The 6,957-nt window shown below is 39.2% G+C and overlaps 1 long non-coding RNA gene across 1 annotated transcript; it reads right to left on the bottom strand.

The window, feature by feature from the left end:
- Positions 1-972: 972 nt before the first annotated feature.
- On the bottom strand, positions 973-6,109 carry LOC127003738 (uncharacterized). The gene is made up of 4 exons (XR_007757374.1): positions 5,764-6,109; positions 4,085-4,270; positions 2,364-2,453; positions 973-1,579 (listed from the first exon to the last, which is right to left on the bottom strand). It is a non-coding gene; the product is annotated as an uncharacterized LOC127003738 (long non-coding RNA).
- Between the last annotated feature and the right edge of the window lie 848 nt (positions 6,110-6,957).

Here is a 6,957-nt window from a genome sequence, read left to right as displayed (position 1 = left end):
ATGTCTTTTTTGCGGTATTAAACTCATGGTCCATATGAGTTGCCACATTTTCTGCCATTTCAGGGCAATGATAGAATATGTTGGTGGCAGCTGATTTTCTAAAAATATTTGGAAATAATGCCCCTATTCCACTTGCTATCCCTAATTTCTTAATGCCATTACTTACATTGCTGGCTGTGGTTGGAGTCCCTCCCCATGACAAAAAAAAGTAATCCCCACTTTCCTCAGTTTCAATCTTTGATCTCATGAATTTCAAATACTTCTGATAATAGGAATTTTCAGTTTCAGTGAGGACCAGGTTTGCTTCATCATGAGTGAAACTTGTTTTATGTTTTCCAATGCTGATGACCACGCGGTCTTCAATGCGTTCTCTTTGGAGAAATTCACTGACCCGTAGCTCTGCAAAAACACCTCCTCTTTTTGCATTTTTTATTAGTCCCATAAATATCAAAATATTCCTTACCAATGAAATGTCATTTCTTTTTGGTACATATTTGTCATCAAGTTGTTCTATTATTTTCACTGCTCCTTTATATTCTTCTGATGAATAGAATTTATCTAATTTATCACTATTTAACAACAACTGCTCTTGTTCTTTTCTCTTACACCTTTTTTCCTCTCCACACATTTTGTAATAGCTACGGGACCACCCAGGCATAATGTTGCATAGGTGTTCTGCATCTGTGACCTCAGATTCAGAGAAAGGGTTTCCTTTCTCTTCTTTGAAACGTATGCAAAGAACTTTTTCAGACTAGCGAGGTATGTTATTATTGTTTGTGATTTCCAGTCTTTTTCAGTTTTTTTCTTACCAAAGTACTTCCAAAGTTTTTCTTCCACCAGCAGTTCTTGTACATTATTTGCCTCTAGATCTGCTATCACTATTTTCAACCTGCCTATGTTATATGATATTGTTTTCATTTCTAGTGACCCTCCAGCAGGACCTTTCAAAAAAATTTCATAGTTAAGGTATTTCTTTCCAATATGTACTAACAACATCACTATTGTCTGTGTAGTCTATCTCTTCTTCATCTGTACTGCCTGTACCAGAACTCAATCTTTGCTTTACTTTATCTTGTAACTCAAATTCGGTATTTTCTAGTGGGGTGTTCTCAGATGAGGCTTGGGAATAGAATGCTTCAGGTTGGAGGCATATCCCATGCACCCTCTTCATGTGCTGACCCAATCGAGTAACCTGTGCATAGCAGTTCTTGACTGTACACGTTTTCCTAACTTTTCTTGTAAAGAGCCCTCTGTATTTTCTTGTTCCCATGATGCATGATATTTTTTTAGCTCTATCTGTGGACCATCCATGTACTCTCACTAGGTGGCGAGGCAGGTGAACTAGTTTTTTTTTGCATGCTGGGCAATTAGATTTTTCCCTCTGCTTTTTTACTGTTAGGGAAAGTACATCTACTAATCCATCACAAGGCAAGACCTCTGCCGAGTTCTCAACATTTAGAATAATCTCCTGGGGCTTCGGGTCTTCAATTGGGAGAAAAGTTTCTTCAGGTTGATAGACTGTTTCAAGGGTAGCAGCAGAGGCCTCAGGTGGAGCTAGCTCTTCAACATTTACCTCCACCTGCGGCATAATTCTGATTAGTCATGTAAAGTCACATTTGAATCAGGGTATGAAATAGGACATACTGAAAGAGCAAAACCTGTCCAGTGATTGGTGTGATGGTTGGGTATATTATTTCAAAAACTTAATAAAATCAAGTATAATTACACATAGGAGCATAATTATAAATAATTCAAGTATAATTATGGAACTATAATTATACTTACATTGTAAAATTGTAAATGAGGTGCAATATATTAGAAGGCTATTGTTTAAATGAAGCTTTGGTAACTATGGTAACAGTAGCTATCAAGTGCTAACTACTAAGCAAGATTGATTATAAAGTGATTTTATTTTCAAATTATATATTGATTCCCTGTTTTAATGCATGAAAATTAAATTACGTTAAAGGAGTTTAAGCCCTCAAGTTTTACTTTTTAAGTGTGAGTAATAAAGGAAATCTAGAGATGGTATAAATTAGTCAAATAACCATAAAATATTATGTGATTCGCATAGTTGGTTTTGGCAGCAATGGGAAAGAGTCACATTCATTAAGCTCAAGGAACTCCAGGAAGTTGCAAGTGTAGATAGCTGAAGAGTGGTCATCTGCATACTTGAGCATTGTGCCTTAATGAGAATGAACCCACTAACAAATCTGGGACTTGAACCTGCACTCATGGCTTAGTAACTATGAAGTGCTAACCACTAAGCAAGCTTGATTATAAAGTAATTTTATTTTCAAATTATATATTGATTCCCTGTCAGTGAGGGGCCTGGACTCAGCAACATCTAATTATTCATTTACCTCCACATGCTGGCTTGGGAGATATGTCCTGTGGTCATTTATTTTGTCACTGTGTGGCTCGCAGGAATGGGATCTTGACTTCATTGATACCTGCAAATTTTATTTAGGTTAGTTTCATGGTTTTTCTGGATAAGATTGCATTTAATTGTGTGGTAAAAACAATGCACATCCTTTGAAACTATTAAAAATAATACATCCATATGAAAATTTTACCATATATATATATATATATATATATATATATATATATATATATATATATATATATATATATATATATATATATATATATATATATATATATATATATATATATATATATATATATATATATATATAATGCAGAAAATTTTAAACCCAAGAACTTAAAGTATGGGAGGAAATATTTGTAAATTAAGAGAAATTATGCTATAATAACTCAAGAGTTCAATTGTGTTAATGAAAGGATAAATTCTAAGTGTTAACAGCTAACAGAGTCAGGCATAATAAATTTATAAAAATGTTATGTTGTGTTTAAATGCTAGAAGCTGTACGGTATTAATAATATTTTTTTCATTATCATTACTAACTATGATAATAATGGGAATAAATATTTCTGACTGCAACAAAATAAGTAATACAAATACAGAAAAAGATAATTTAAAATTGACTATGGTCAGTTTGGCTTTAGGTTGGGGAGACCTACAACTTCAGCAATTTACAGTTAATATGGAAAAAGATTGTATCATGCTTAGGGTAGGTATATGTCAGAGTACTATGTGATGCTGTAAGATGGGCTTTTTGAAGGCAAAGAGAACCAGAAAGATTAGTGAAAATGGTTGAGAAAATTTGTGCTGTCTGAGTAGCAGGAAAACTCAGCTGAAACAGGAGTGTGCCACTGTGTCACTTCTACGAAAGGATAAGGAGAGGTATACCAGGGAACTTTTGCTGAGGATGTTGAGAGTAGTCTAAAGGCTAACAACCTTCAGCCTGCCTACTATGTCTTTAAGAGGTTTTGCTCTAAATCCACAACATGGAAGAGGCCTGTCCAAAAGAGTATTAATAAAATTTTGCTTGTTAAAAAATGGAGGTGTACAACGCTTTGTCTTTTAGTAGCAATAAAATTATAATACACAGTAGTAAAGATAAGCATTTCCAGAGCCTTGGGCTTAGGGCTACCCTCTGGGTTGACTCTAGAGTGCTCACCTCCCATTCCTGCACACCAAGTTTGAGTTCCAGCAGGTTCATTGACAAAATTTGAATATTACAAAAGATAAAACCCATGTGTTTACAAGTATCTATCAGGACAAGGCATCAGAGAGGTGGCAGCGTAGACCTACACTTAGACCTGCAGGTCCAGGAAGGGAAAAGGAGTTGCCCCGAGACTGTAGGATACCTCATGTTCTCTCAGAGAGTGGTGAGCTTATCAAGGAAGAAAATAAATTTTAGACTATCATAAATACATGTAAATTGCTCTTAGGAGGATTGGAAAGCAATTTAATGCACAGGAGTAGTAGAGGTAAGCATTTTCAGAGTTTTGGGTCTTGGGATACCCTTTGGGTCAACACTAGAGTGCTCATCTCCTATTTATTTCTGTAGTTTTCTGGCAGGAGCTCCATTGAGAAAATTTAATTCTTATGAGTATCTTCTGAGGCATCAGATAGTTTGAGTGGAAATAGACTTTTAGTATAAAAAAATATTTGTGTAGAATGTACTAAGACAATAATGCAAATCATACTCACCTTTATAACAGTCTTCGGCATGTTATAAGGTGCACTTTAAACAGCTTCATGGCTAAACCTGAAAGAGGTTTAGTTGAAAGATCCAGGGGACATAGTTGTTCAGCCATCCTTTGTTTATGGTTGAACAAAGCCCAAACTACAAACAGTCTTGGTCAACAAATCAGTCAAGCTGTTTGTCCCAGTAACCTGTAAATAAAGAAGGAATTAATTTGACATAAAACACAACACAAATGATGAAACCAAACCTGAACTATAATTAATTGTAGAATAGCACAACCCTATAAAAATTTGTTATCCATCTACAGTAAAAATGAGCTATTACATACAAGGGAGGGGCTCCTTCCCCTTGACCCACTACTTCATAACTGTTTCCCTCTCTATCACTAAGAAGCTCCCTGTTGGATAAGTGGGGTTTTAGGGTGAGGGGAACATAAGTGAACGAACTTATCTATCTATACCTTTTAAACTGTTTATAAAGGCTGTCTTCACACACTGTGGGACATAGAGCTAGATGGGCAGTGGCATTGGTTATAATAAAGGGACACCATGGAGAGGACAGTTGTTTATTTATTTAATTTTTATTTGTGTGGGCACCAGGCATAGTAAAATTATAGGGGGCCATGAAACACTGAACACAGGTACAAGGTTGCTCAAACTCACTTAGGTCTATCAGTCTGGAGAATTCCCTGCCTGATCAGGTTGTTGCTATGGAGTTTATCTCATTCTTCAAATCAGCTCTATATTCCTTTACCATTTCCAAGACTAACCCCTAACACATCTTCCCTCCCTGCCTTCCTTCCTTGTTATCAATTTAACAATTTCCTTTTAATCACTACAGTGACTACACACTTCAAGTATTACTCCTAGCACCAATAAACTCAGGCCATATATAATTATTTCTGCATAAGGTACATAGTTCAGTCATATATCCCTTAACGCTACTAATTGACCCTACTAATAATGGACTGGCATACCTGCAGATTGGTGCTACCCTATTTTAAAACATTTAACTTCTTCATACTTGCTTGAAAGGCCTTAACAAGGTGGGGGAGCTACCTCCACGCCCATAGAGCTAGGAAACTAAGGTACAATGCTGTGATACTTGAGTGGCGTGGACGGTACAAATGACTGTCATGGGAACCAACATTTATATTCTCTACATGTCCATCTCCTGTGTGGTTGCGTTGGTTTTACTATTATGAAAGCATGCCTGCAGGGGAAGCGTGACATGCGGTGGCTTATTCAGTACAATGACGGTCATGGGAGCTAACCGACAATCTAAATCCTGAATTATCGTCATGTTCATCTCCTCCAAGCGCCTCCGTGGTGCAGTGGTCAGCATGTCTGGCTACGAATATGCGGGCCCGGGTTCGAATCCCGGCCTGGGCAGTCGGCGCACAGCCCACCCAGCTGTTCATCATCCCTTTCGGGTTGGTCGATAAATGGGTACCTGGGGAAACCTGGGGAAGGTAAACTGTGGATATCCCGGATGTCATACCAGCCCTGTGTCCCGGGATAGCGGGTTCTTACCCACCACAGGCTCCAAGGGCTAATGGGACGGAGATGGGCACCGCAGCTATGCGCAGCCACTGCGTATGCACCCACTTTACCTTTACCATCTCCTATGAGTTCATCTTCATTCTATCACTACGAATACACAGTAATTATGGGTGACTTACCATAGTTTTTACTGCTGAAGATATGCATGAAGAAGGCGTAATGGCGGCCACCGCGTGGCAGGAACAGCGCTGCAACAATTTCTCGGCTTGTGATTGGCTCGCTGAAAATAGTAGCTGGAACCTCGACAAAACGATACTGAAGTGCAGGTCGCAACACATCAAATCTGAGGGTGGGTGCGAAAGCGCAACGCGGTACTAAAGCGCAGTGTTGCGATACTAAAGCGCGAGGGGGTGGTTCCAAAGCGCAGACACCCCATAAAAAGTCACGAAAGCGCATTTTTCCTCCAACCAAAGCGCATAATGAAATCTACAACAACAACAACAACAACAACAACAACAACAACAACAACAACATTATTATTATTATTATTATTATTATTATTATTAATAATAATAATAATAATAATAATAATAATAATAATAATAATAATAATAATAATAATAATAATAATAATAATAATAATAATAATAATAATAATAATAATAATAATAATAATAATAATAAAAACAACAACAACAACAACAACAACAACAAAGCCACAACACTCCCTCCTCCTCGCCGGCAGCCGGGGGCGCCATGTCCCCAGCAGCCATTGGCCCCGCGCCCCGCAGAGCCGCGCCTCACCCGACACAGGCCGAACAAACTCCCTGATTACGTCCTCCCCGCGCCGGCACAGGGCTGGCTCCTGCGACAGTCGGCACACGCGGCGATAAAAGGCTGGCTGATTCATGGCCTTCATAGAGATGCAGATGAGGTTCCTCCCGGCTGCCGAACGCCACTTCCTCCACCCCCAACACCCCTCCACCCACCGTCATCCCACTACCACCCCCACAACCTCCTTCACCTCCGCTCCCATCCCCACAGCCTCCTCCTCTACCGTCTTCCACGCCGCCACCCCCTCCAGCCCAAGGACAGGCCTCCACTAACGAGTCTCGGGAACTATGTTAATCACGGTACTTGTTAGTGGATGTTTCTTCGATGGCTCCTCTTGGGTTCTCCGAGGCGCAAGTCTTCGGTAGAAAGTACGGGGTGAGGGTGTGAGGGAGTGCGAGGATTTGTCAGTGGTGGTGAGCGGTGATTAGGGGTGAGGGATTCTAGGATTGATGGTGATAGTGGTGGTGGTGATATTGATGACGAGGTGACTGGAGTATTCTTAGTGTTGGAGGTTATTGCTGGAGAAGTAGTTGTGGCTG

The sequence above is a fragment of the Eriocheir sinensis genome, chromosome 26 (genome assembly GCF_024679095.1).
Source record: "Eriocheir sinensis breed Jianghai 21 chromosome 26, ASM2467909v1, whole genome shotgun sequence".
Lineage (NCBI taxonomy): Eukaryota > Metazoa > Arthropoda > Malacostraca > Decapoda > Varunidae > Eriocheir > Eriocheir sinensis.
The sequence above is the reverse complement of the archived record's forward strand: the minus strand, read 5'-3'. Positions and strand labels throughout refer to the sequence as shown.